The sequence below is a fragment of the Triticum dicoccoides genome, chromosome 1B (assembly GCF_002162155.2).
Source record: "Triticum dicoccoides isolate Atlit2015 ecotype Zavitan chromosome 1B, WEW_v2.0, whole genome shotgun sequence".
NCBI lineage: Eukaryota > Viridiplantae > Streptophyta > Magnoliopsida > Poales > Poaceae > Triticum > Triticum dicoccoides.
Genome location: NC_041381.1, coordinates 89,553,326 through 89,565,035, shown reverse-complemented (window position 1 = coordinate 89,565,035; position 11,710 = coordinate 89,553,326).

Sequence of the window (11,710 nt, the reverse complement as noted above, 5' to 3'; positions counted from 1 at the left end):
GGCGGCAGGAGCAACGTGGCGAGGTGGGATTGGCCGGGGGCGACGGGCGGACATGTCCGGTTACGGCCGGACGTGTCCGGTGGCGGCGGGGAGGATTTTGCTAGGGTTTGATCCGCGAAAATGGACGAGGAGCACATATTTATAGGTAGAGGGAGCTAGGAGAGTCCAAATGAGGAGCGGTTTTCGGCCATGCGATCGTGATCGAACGACCGAGAGCATGGAGGGGAGTTAGATGGGTTTTGGGCCACTTTGGAAGGGGTGTTGGGCTGCACACAAAAGAGGCTTTTGCGGTTACCCGGTTAACCGTTGGAGTATCAAACGAGCTCCAAATGGCACGAAACTTGACAGGCGGTCTATCGGTGCTATACCAAGGCCGCTTGACAAACCTCGGTCCATTCCGAGAAAGTTTAACACCCGCTCACAACAAGAGACAAAAGGGGAACGCCGGATGACATAGGAGTGCCGGATTGCAAAACGGACAACGGGGAAAATGCTCGGATGCATGAGACGAACACGTATGCAAAATGAAATGCACATGACGACATGATATGAAATGCAGATGATGACATGGCAAAGTGCAACACGCAAGCAAATGGCATGGCAACGACGGCGAATAACTGGCATACACCTGGCGCAACGAATCCGGGGCGTTACAGGTACCTTATGTGGTGGTTTTCTTTCTTGCACTAACAGAGCTTATGAGATTTCCTGTTGAGTTTTGTGTTGTGAAGTTTTCAAGTTTTGGGTAAAGATTTGGTGGACTATGGAATAAGGAGTGGCAAGAGCCTAAGCTTGGGGATGCCCATGGCACCCCAAGATATTCAAGAATAGCCAAAAGCCTAAGCTTGGGGATGCCCTCGGAAGGCATCCCCTCTTTCGTCTTCATTTATCGGTAACTTTACTTGGAGATATATTTTTATTCACCACATGATATGTGTTTTGCTTGAAGCGTCTTGTATGATATTAGTCTTTGACTTTTAGTTTACCACAATCATCCTTGCTTTACACACCTTTTGGGAGAAACCCACTTGATTGGAATGTATTAGAATAATCTATGTGCTTCACTTATATCTTTTGAGCTAGATAGTTTTTGCTCTAGTGCTTCACTTATATCTTTTAGAGCACGGTGGTGGCTTAATTTTGTAGAAATTATTAATCTCTCATGCTTCACATATATTATTCTGAGAGTCTCTTATAACAGCATGGTATTTGCTATGGTTATAAAATTGGTCCTAGAATGATGGGCATCCAAGTTGGGTATAATAAAAACTACCATAGAAAGTGAATTGAATGCTATGATCAATTTGACGCTTGATAATTGTTTTGAGATATTAGCATGGTGATATTAGAGTCATGCTAGTTGGGTGATTATGAATTTAAAGAATACTTGTGTTGAAGTTCGTGATTCCCGTAGCATGCACGTATGGTGAGCCGCTTTGTGATGAAGTTGGAGCACAATTTTATTTATTGATTGTCTTCCTTACGAGTGGCGGTCGGGGATGAGCGGTGGTCTTTTCCTACCAATCTATCCCCCTAGGAGCATGCGTGTAGTACATTGTTTTCAATGGCTTGTAGATTTTTGCAATAAGTATATGAGTTCTTTATGACTAATGTTGAGTCCATGGATTATACACACTCTCACCCTTCCACCATTGCTAGCCTCTCTTGTGCTTCGCAACTTTCGCCGGTACCATACAGCCACCATATACCTTTCTCAAAACAGCCACCATACCTACCTTGAGAGTTTGTGCAAACTTCGTCGGTGCATCCAAACCCCGTGATACGATACGCTCTATCACACATAAACCTCCTTATATCTTCCTCAAAACAGCCACCATACCTACCTATTATGGCATTTCCATAGCCATTCCGAGATATATTGCCATGCAACTTTCCACCATTCCGTTTATTATGACACACATCATCATTGTCATATTGCTCTTTGCATGATCATGTAGTTGACATCGTATTTGTGGCAAAGCCACCTTCATAATTTTAATACATGTCACTCTTGATTCATTGCATATCCCGGTACACCGCCGGAGGCATTCATATAGAGTCATATCTTGTTTAAGTATTGAGTTGTAAGTAAATAAAAGTGTGATGATCTTCATTATTAGAGCATTGTCCAAGTGAGGAAAGGATGACGGAAGCAATGATTCCCTCACAAGTCGGGATGAGACTTCGGACTTTATAAAAAAATAAAAAAGAGAGAAAGGCCGAAAAAAAAGAGGCCCAAAAGAAAAAAAGGAGACAAAGAAAAAAAAGAGAAAAAGAAAGAAAAAGAAAAAAATGAGAGAAAAAGAGAGAAGGGACAATGCTGCTATCCTTTTTACCACACTTGTGCTTCAAAGTAGCACCATGATCTTCATGATAGAGAGTATCCTATGTTGTCACTTACATATACTGGTGGGAATTTTTCATTATAGAACTTGGCTTGTATATTCCAATGATGGGCTTCCCCAAAATGCCCTAGGTCTTCGTGGCAAGCGAGTTGGATGCATACCCACTTAGTTTCTTTTGTTGAGCTTTCATACATTTATAGCTCTAGTGCATCCGTTGCATGGCAATCCCTACTCACTCACATTGATATCTATTAATGGGCATCTCCATAGCCCGTTGATATGCCTAGTTGATGTGAGGCTATCTTCTCCTTTTTGTCTTATCCACAACCACCATTCTACTCCACATATAGTGCTATGTCCATGGCTCACGCTCATGTATTGAGTGAAAGTTGAAAAAGTTTGAGATTACTAAAGTATGAAACAATTGCTTGGCTTGTCATCAGGGTTGTGCATGATTAAATACTTTGTGTGATGAACATAGAGCAACAGCCAGACTATATGATTTTGTAGGGATAACTTTCTTTAACCATGTTATTTTGAGAAGACATAATTGCTTTGATTAGTATGCCTGAAGTATTATTGTTTCTTATGTCAATATGAACTTTTATTTTGAATCATTTGGATCTAAACATTCATGCCACAATAAATAAAATTACATTGAGAATTATGCTAGGTAGCATTCCACATCAAAAATTCTGTTTTTATCATTTACCTACTCGAGGACGAGCAGGAATTAAGCTTGGGGATGCTTGATACGTCTCCAATGTATCTATAATTTTTGATTCTTCCATGCTATTATATTACCCCTTTTTGGATGTTTATGGGCTTTACTTTACACATTTATATCATTTTTGGGACTAACCTACTAACCGGAGGCCCAGCCCGTATTGCTGTTTTTTTGCCTATTTTAGTGTTTCGAAGAAAAGGAATATCAAACGGAGTCCAAATGGAATGAAACCTTCGGGAGCGTGATTTTTGGAACAAATGTGATCCAGAGGACTTGGAGTGGAAGTCAAGAAACAAACGAGGCGGCCACGAGGGTCGAGGGCGCGCCCCCCTATCTCGTGGGCCCCTCGGGAGTCCACCGACCTACTTCTTCCTCCTATATATACCCATGTACCCCGAAAACATCAGAGGCGACCACGAAAAACTATTTCCACCACCGTAACCTTCTGTATCCACGAGATCCCATCTTGGAGCCTTCGCCGACGCTTCGCTGGAGGGGGAATCAACCATGGAGGGCTTCTACATCAACACCATAGCCTCTCCGATGAGTTGTGAGTAGTTTACCACAGACCTTCGGGTCCATATTTGTTAGCTAGATGGATTCTTCTCTCTCTTTAAATCTCAATACCATGTTCTCCTCGATCTTCTTGGACATCTATTCGATGTAACTCTTTTTGCCTTGTGTTTGTCGAGATCCGATGAATTGTCGGTTTATGATCAAGTTTATCTATGAGAAATATTTGAATCTCCTCTGAATTCTTTTATCTGTCATTAAGTTATCTTTGCAAGTCTCTTCGAATTATCAGTTTGGTTTGGCCTACTAGATTGATCTTTCTTGCAATGGGAGAAGTGCTTAGCTTTGGGTTCTTGCGGTGTCATTTCCCAGTGACAGCAGAGGCAGCAAGGCACGGATTGTATTGTTGCCATCGAGGATAAAAAGATGGGGTTTATATCATACTGCATGAGTTTATCCCTCTACATCATGTCATCTTTCTTAATGAGCTACTCTGTTCTTTATGAACTTAATACTCTAGATGCATGCTGGATAGCGGTTGATGTGTGGAGTAATAGTAGTAGATGCAGGCAGGAGTCGGTCTACTTGTCACGGACGTGATGCCTATATACATGATAATGCCTAGATAATCTCATAATTATTCGCTTTTCTATCAATTGCTCGATAGTAATTTGTTCACCCACCATAATACTTATGCTATCTTGAGAGAAGCCACTAGTGAAACCTGTGGCCCCCGGGTCTATCTTTTATCATATAAGCTTTCAGTCTACTTTTATTTGCATCTTTACTTTTCCTATCTATATCATAAAATACCAAAAGTATATTTATCTTATCATATTATCTCTATTAGATCTCACTTTCGCAAGTGGCCTTGAAGGGATTGACAACCCCTTTATTACGTTGGTTGTGAGTTCTTGTTTGTTTGTGTAGGTGCGTGGGACTTTTGAGGAGCCTCCTACTGGATTGATACCTTGGTTCTCAAAAACTGAGGGAAATACTTATGCTACTATTGCTGCATCACCCTTTCCTCTTCAAGGACAACCAATGCAAGCTCAAGACATAGCAGGCGCCTCTATACCGGGCCAAGTCGTGATGTAGCTCTGATGGAGTTCGTCTGCGGTCTTCGGTCTGGGTGTGGTTATGTTTGTCACGTCCGGCCAGATGGCCGTCATCGCGCATCGGGGCACGCCCCCGCGATCCATAGATCGATTTGGTCTGGCCTGCTCTGTTTTCCAGGTCATGCCGCAGGTCATGTGTGTATCCCCGAGCTGTTGTATTTCCCTTTTTCAGTGAGGTAGTGCGGGCTCGTGTTCGGCTCGAGTTGTCGCCTTGTCGGTCGGCCGTATTGTGCGCTGGTAGGACAGGCTTCCGCGCCTCGTCATCGACTTGAGGTAGAAGTTTGCGCTTCGGGTAACTCTTGGTTGGGCGCTCGAGGCCGTATTCCTCGGCTGCCAGGACATCGGTCCATCTGTCATTGAGCAGATCTTAATCAGCTAGAAGTTGTTGCTGCTTCTTTTTCAGGCTCCTTGCAGTGGCTATTAGCCGGCGCTTAAAACGCTCCTATTCGACGGGCTCCTCAGGCACGATGAAGTCTTCGTCGCCGATGCTCACCTCGTCCTCGGAGAGCGGAAGGTAGTTACTTTCCTCCGAGTCTTCGTGCATGGCCTGTTCGTCAGGGCTAACTCACCCATCTTCTCATTCGTCCTATTCGGAGGTTGGCTCAACGGGGTCTTCATTGTCTTCGGCATCATCTGGAGTATTGTTTTCCCCTGTGACGGTATTGCTGTTTTTACCACGGCGTGGCTTAGACCAGCGTCGCTGATGCCGGCGCATTGGTTGTATCTCAGGAGGCTTGTCCTCGACTGGATTTTCATTGTTGCCGTTGTTCTCTTTGGGTGTGTCCACCATGTATACGTCATACGAGGAGGTGGCTGTCCAGCACCCTGTAAGCGGTGGTTTTTGTGGCTACTCCTCTCCGGCATCGTCGTCCATACCGTCGATGTCTTCGGAGTCGTAATCAAGCATGTCGATTAAGTCCTCGACAGTGGCTATGTAGTGGGTGGTGGGTGGGAAGCGAAATTCATCAGCTTCCAATTCAAGCCGGATATAGTTCGGCTGAGAGTCTCCTGACAAGGAGAGGGCTTTTAGTGAGTTTAGCACATCGCCTAACAGTGAGTGCCGGAAGATGTCCGCAGAGCTGAACTCAACGATCGGCGCCTGGTTAAGTTCGATAGGCGCAGATGCACGCGGTTCAGAACTTATGGCCGGAGACGAATCCGAGGTTCCGATGACACAGGCCCCGCTCGATCTTGGATCTGTGTGCGGATCCAACGCTGCTGAGTCTGTGGCTTCCATGGAGGGGTTGAGCATCCCGTCCTCGGATGGCGCAATCTGCTCCGGATCTAGGGCCAGAGCGGTTATAGGTGCTATCTCCTGAGCACGACCTGATGACAGATTTAGGTCATGTTCATCGTGGTGGCAGGGAGCGGCCGTCATGGGCTCGAATCCGTTGAAGATCAAGTCTCCGCGGACATTGGCCACGTAATTCAAGCTTCCAAACCTGACCTGGTGTCTAGGGGCGTAGCTGTTGATCTGCTCTAAATGGCCAAGCGAGTTGGCCCACAGTGCGAAGCCGCCGAATACGAAGATCTGTCCGGGAGGAAAATCTCCCCCTAGACTGTGTTGTTGTAGGTGATTGATGGAGCCATCAAGCCTTTTGATGATGATGCAGTAGAACTCTCAATGAAAGCACCAATGTCGGTGTCAAAACCGGCGGATCTCGGGTAGGAGGTCCTGAACTGTGTGACTAAGGCTGATGGTAACAAGAGGCGGGGGACACGATGTTTACCCAGGTTTGGGCCCTCTCTATGGAGGTAATACCCTACTTCCTGCTTGATTGATCTTGATGAATATGAGTATTACAAGAGTTGATCTACCACGAGATCATAATGGCTAAACCCTAGAAGTCTAGCCTATATGATTATGATTCTCCCCTATGGACTAAACCCTCCGGTTTATATAGACACCGGAGGGGACTAGGGTTGTACAAAGTCGGTTACAGAGAAAGGAATCTACATATCCAAATCGTCGAGCTTGCCTTCCACGCAAAGGAGAGTCCCATCCAGACACGGGAAGAAGTCTTCTGTCTTGTATCTTCATAGCCCAACAGTCCGGCCCATATTAATAGTTCGGCCGTCCGAGGACCCCTTAATACATGACTCCCTCAAGCACCTCCGAGCGTACAAGCGCAAAAACGAACTCGGACTTTGTCTCCAGAACTGTCTGAAAAGGTCGCCAAGAGCCCAAGATCGCCCCCTCAAATCCTCAGAAGACCTTGCCCAAGATCAAGATGGAAGTTCCCGTCACTTCTGCGTAAGTGTTTTGTTTTTCTCTATGTTACTGTCGACTCATTCCTCTGCTTGACCGAGTGGGTTCTGAATCTTTCAGTGCTGCGACTTCTGTGACCACCATGGACATCGACAAAGACAAAAACGATGAGGAAACTGAAGACGCGGCCACTTCAAAAGAGGGTACAATTTTACAGTCTTGTGCTTATTCTGTCGGTTGAACTGTCAGTCGACTGAACTCTTATGGTCGAGTCTTTGTGCAACACCACAAGATGTCATTGAACTTACAGACGACGATGAGGAAGTTCCCCAAAAGGTTATGGGAAGAAAGGGCGGGACTTCGAGCAGGAGAACGCCAGCCAGCACGATACCTCAGACGACATCAGCGCCAGAAACAGTGATCCAGCAATCCAGAGATCCAGTCCAGGCTTCTGTTTCTTTTGCTGATCCTGTGTCGACTGACCGTCCGTCGGTGTCAATTGATCAAGTCCTCGCTCCATCTGTGCAACTCCATGCCTCAATCCTTTGGCTGCTTCGGCTGTTCCACCAACTCCTCTCTTTGTTACCCATCATATACCAGAAGACCCGGTAGGTGCTACTAAAGAAGCTATACTCCAAGCAGGTTTTATGATGGACCAAATGAAGGTGGTGCATGAGGCTAGCAAGGCTGCCTACGGTGCTAGCTCTGCTCTGCAGATCAATGTCAAGGTGAGTTAGTTTCCGACTGAACAGAAACTCTGCTTTATTATCCATAAGATGTCCGCGGATGAGGGTTTTGGAACCTTTTATGTGCATATATCATGAGTCTACACTTTATATCCATTCACGCACTGGGTGTTTTAACTTTTGCTGAATAGTTCTTCCACTTGAGTTGACCAAGTCGAGTCGAGTGTATCTTTGAACCAGTGGGGGCACGCAGAGTCCACCCACTGGATGTAGTCCCCGAGACCATCGTCGAATGTTTGCTTTAGCGGGGGTCTTTATCAAATGTCTCTTTACAGTTCTGTCACTCGGCGGAACGGATTGTGTTGAGTGGGATCCAGACCAGTGGGAGCACGCTGAGTGCACCCACTGGGTGTAATCCCCGAGACCGCGGTCGAATGCTGGTAGTTGACTGGGGTCTGAGAATCTCTCTTTTTTTACTCGTGCTGGGCAGACCATGCCAAGTGGTAAATCAGACCAGTGGGGGCACGCCAAGTGCACCCACTGGGTGTAATCCCCGAGACTACAGTCGAATGTTTGATTTGGCAGTAGTCTTAGAACACTTTTTGCTGAAGTTTTGTTGTGATTGACCTTTGTTTCTGTCGACTAACGTGTCCTATTTGTTGACTGTAGAAATCTTGTGAGCTCGGTGCCCAATTTGCTGAGTTGGAGAAGAAGAAGATCAGTCTCAACCTTGATTTGGAGTTGGCCAAGAAGAATCTTCAGAAGGCCAAGGATGATGCAGCTGCTATGGGAGGTAATAACTCGTCGACTGTCCACCTTATAGTTTTTCCCTTTTAGTCTTTTGAACCGAGTGACTCCACTCGAACAGATGTGCATAGTGAAAACCGTCAACTCCAAGCTCGTCTGAAGAATGTTATTGTCAAAATGAAGCAGGCTCTGGAGCAGAAGGACCTTGACCTTGCCGCAGCGCAGAGGGAGGCGCGAGAGAAAACAGAACTTGCCGACAAGAAGCTGGCTTCAGTCAGCAAGTTGGAAGAGGAAAACGCCCAGCTGAAGACTGATGTTAACGAAGCCAACAAAGAAGTCGCGCAGCTGAAGAAGAAAAAGGAGGCCTTGTCTGACAAGGTTGGAGATCTCACTCAAAAGAGGGGTGAACTGGAGGCTTATCTCGGAGGACTTGCCAAGAAGATGTTCCTGGCGCTTGAAGGTACTTCCTCTTATCCGACTGATTTGCAATTGTCGACTCATCATATAAACTGCCGACTCACCATTTTTTAGGATGTGCAGAATTATGTCAAGACTTCGAGGCAGAGACTGGGCGGATCGAGCTGGACCTAGACCCCATAAACTCTCCCGTCAGGGATGTAGTTGCGATGCACGTGCTGCGATTGGAATCTCTTCTTGCCAGTGCTATGGATTATCTTGCTCGTCTGAAAGTGGCGGTGTCGCGGATTGACACGGGGCTCTGGCCCCGAGTGGAGTTCCAGAATGATCTCGAGTCTCTGATGACTAGACTCAAAGAAATCCCTGGTCGAGTGCAAGAGTGGAAGAAATCGTCTGCTCGTTGTGGCGCTGATGTGGCTATGTCCTTGGTCCGAGTCCATTGCAACGAGGTCAGGGAAGATAAGCTGGCGGCTCTCAAAGTTGCAAACACCAAGAAGCTTCAATTCTAGTCCTTCATGGAGACCTTCATCAATGCTGCCACTTGTATTGCAGACGATATCAACCTCGACAGCTTCGTCGAGCCTGCAAGCCCTCTGCTACCTCTTGAGCATGCGTTGGTTTTCCCTTGAAGAGGAAAGGGTGATGCAGCAAAGTAGTGTAAGTATTTCCCTCATTTTTGAGAACGAAGGTATCAATCCAGTAGGAGGCTACACTCAAATCCCTCGTACCTGCACAAACAAATAAGAACCTTGCAATCAACGCGATAAAGGGGTTGTCAACCCCTTCACGGCCACTTGCAAAAGTGAAACCTGATAGAGATAATAGGATAAGATAAATATTTTTGGTATTTTTATGATATAGATTGGAAAGTAAAGATTACAAAATAAAATAGATCGGAAACTTATATGATGAAAAATAGACCCGGGGGCCATAGGTTTCACTACTGGCTTCCCTCAAGATAGCATAAGTATTACGGTGGGTGAACAAATTACTGTTGAGCAATTGATAGAAAAGTGCATAGTTATGAGAATATCTAGGCATGATCATGTCTATAGGCATCACGTCCGCGACAAGTAGATCGAAACGATTCTACATCTATTACTGTTACTCCACACGTCGACCGCTATCCGACATGCATCTAGAGTATTAAGTTCATAAGAACATAGTAACGCATTAGGCAAGATGACATGATGTAGAGGGATAAACTCAAGCAATATGATATAAACCCCATCTTTTTATCCTCGATGGCAACAATACAATATGTGCCTTGCTGCCCCTACTGTCACCGGGAAAGGACACCGCAAGATTGAACCCAAAGCTAAGCACTTCTCCCATTGCAAGAAAGACCAATCTAGTAGGCCAAACCAAACTGATAATTCGAAGAGACTTGCAAAGATAACAAATCATACATAAAAGAATTCAGAGGAGATTCAAATATTGTTCATAGATAATCTTTATCATAAACCCACAATTCATCGGATCTCGACAAACACACCACAAAAAGTATTACATCGAATAGGTCTCCAAGAAGATCGAGGAGAACTTTGTATTGAGATCCAAAGAGAGAGAAGAAACCATCCAGCTAATAACTATGGACCCGAAGGTTTGTGGTAAACTACTCACACTTCATCGGAGAGGCTATGGTGTTGATGTACAAGCTCTCCGTGATCGATTCCCCCTTCGGTGGTGCGCCGAAAAGGCCCCAAGATGGGATCTCACGGGTACAGAAGGTTGCGGTGGTGGAAATAGGGTTTCTTGGTGCTCTCGGATGTTTTTAGGGTATATGAGTATATATAGGCGAAAGAAGTCGGTCAGGGGAGTCACAAGGGGCCCACGAGGGTGGGGAGCGTGCCTACCCCCTGGGTGCGCCTCCCTGCCTCGTGGCCGCCTCGTTGCTTCCTTGACGTCCACTCCAAGTCTCCTGGATTGCGTTTGTTCCAGAAACGACTCTCCAGAAGGTTTCATTCCGTTTGGACTCCGTTTGATATTCCTTTTCTGCGAAACACTGAAATAGGCAAAAAACAGCAATTTGGGCTAGGCCTCCGGTTAATAGGTTAGTCCCAAAAATAATATAAAAGTATATAATAAAGACCATTAAACATCCAAAATAGATAATAAAATAGCGTGGAACAATCAAAAATTATAGATACGTTGGAGACATATCACCCTCCTCCTGCCGAGTGAACAAACTTTATGCCTCACCTTTATTTGCCTCAGAATGCCGAGTGATTTTGTAACCGTTAAACTCTTTCTGGCCTGATGCCTGAGTACTTCTGTTCGTGGTTCTGAACTTCGCTCGATTTATCTGAACTTGGTTTTTCTTTGAATACGGTTGCTTTGTCTTCACCACTTTTAGATCCCTTAACTTCGAGTGGAGCTTGATTTCTCAATCGGAATAGACGTTGTACTTGTGACGCAGCTCTGCCAACATGCTTGATTGGCACCTCGTCGTCCTTGCGGATCAGGATGGAGCGGACGTTGTACTTGTGGCGCAGCTCCGACGACGTGCTCGATTGGCACCTCGCCGTCCTTGCGGATCAGGATGGAGCGGACGTTGTACTTGTGGTGAAGCTCAGTGGATCTTTGTAACTTAGGCGAGTACGGGGTCGCTGCTAAGCCTCCAAGTGAGAGGGTTGCTCTTCACTCGGAGTGGGTTTTTAACTTAGGTGAGTACAGGGTCGCAGCTAAGCCCCCGAGTGGGAGGATTGCTCTCCACTCGGAGTGGTTTTTTAACTTAGGCAAGTACGACGCCGTAGCTAATCCCCCGAGTGGGAGGATTGCTCTCCACTCGGAGTGGTTTTTTAACTTAGGTGGGTACGGCGTCGCAGCTAAGCCCCCGAGTGGGAGGATTTCTCTCCACTCGGAGTGGTTTTTTAACTTAGGCGAGTACGGGCTTGTAGCTAAGCCCCCGAGTGGGAGGATTGCTCTCCACTCGGAGTGGGTTTTCA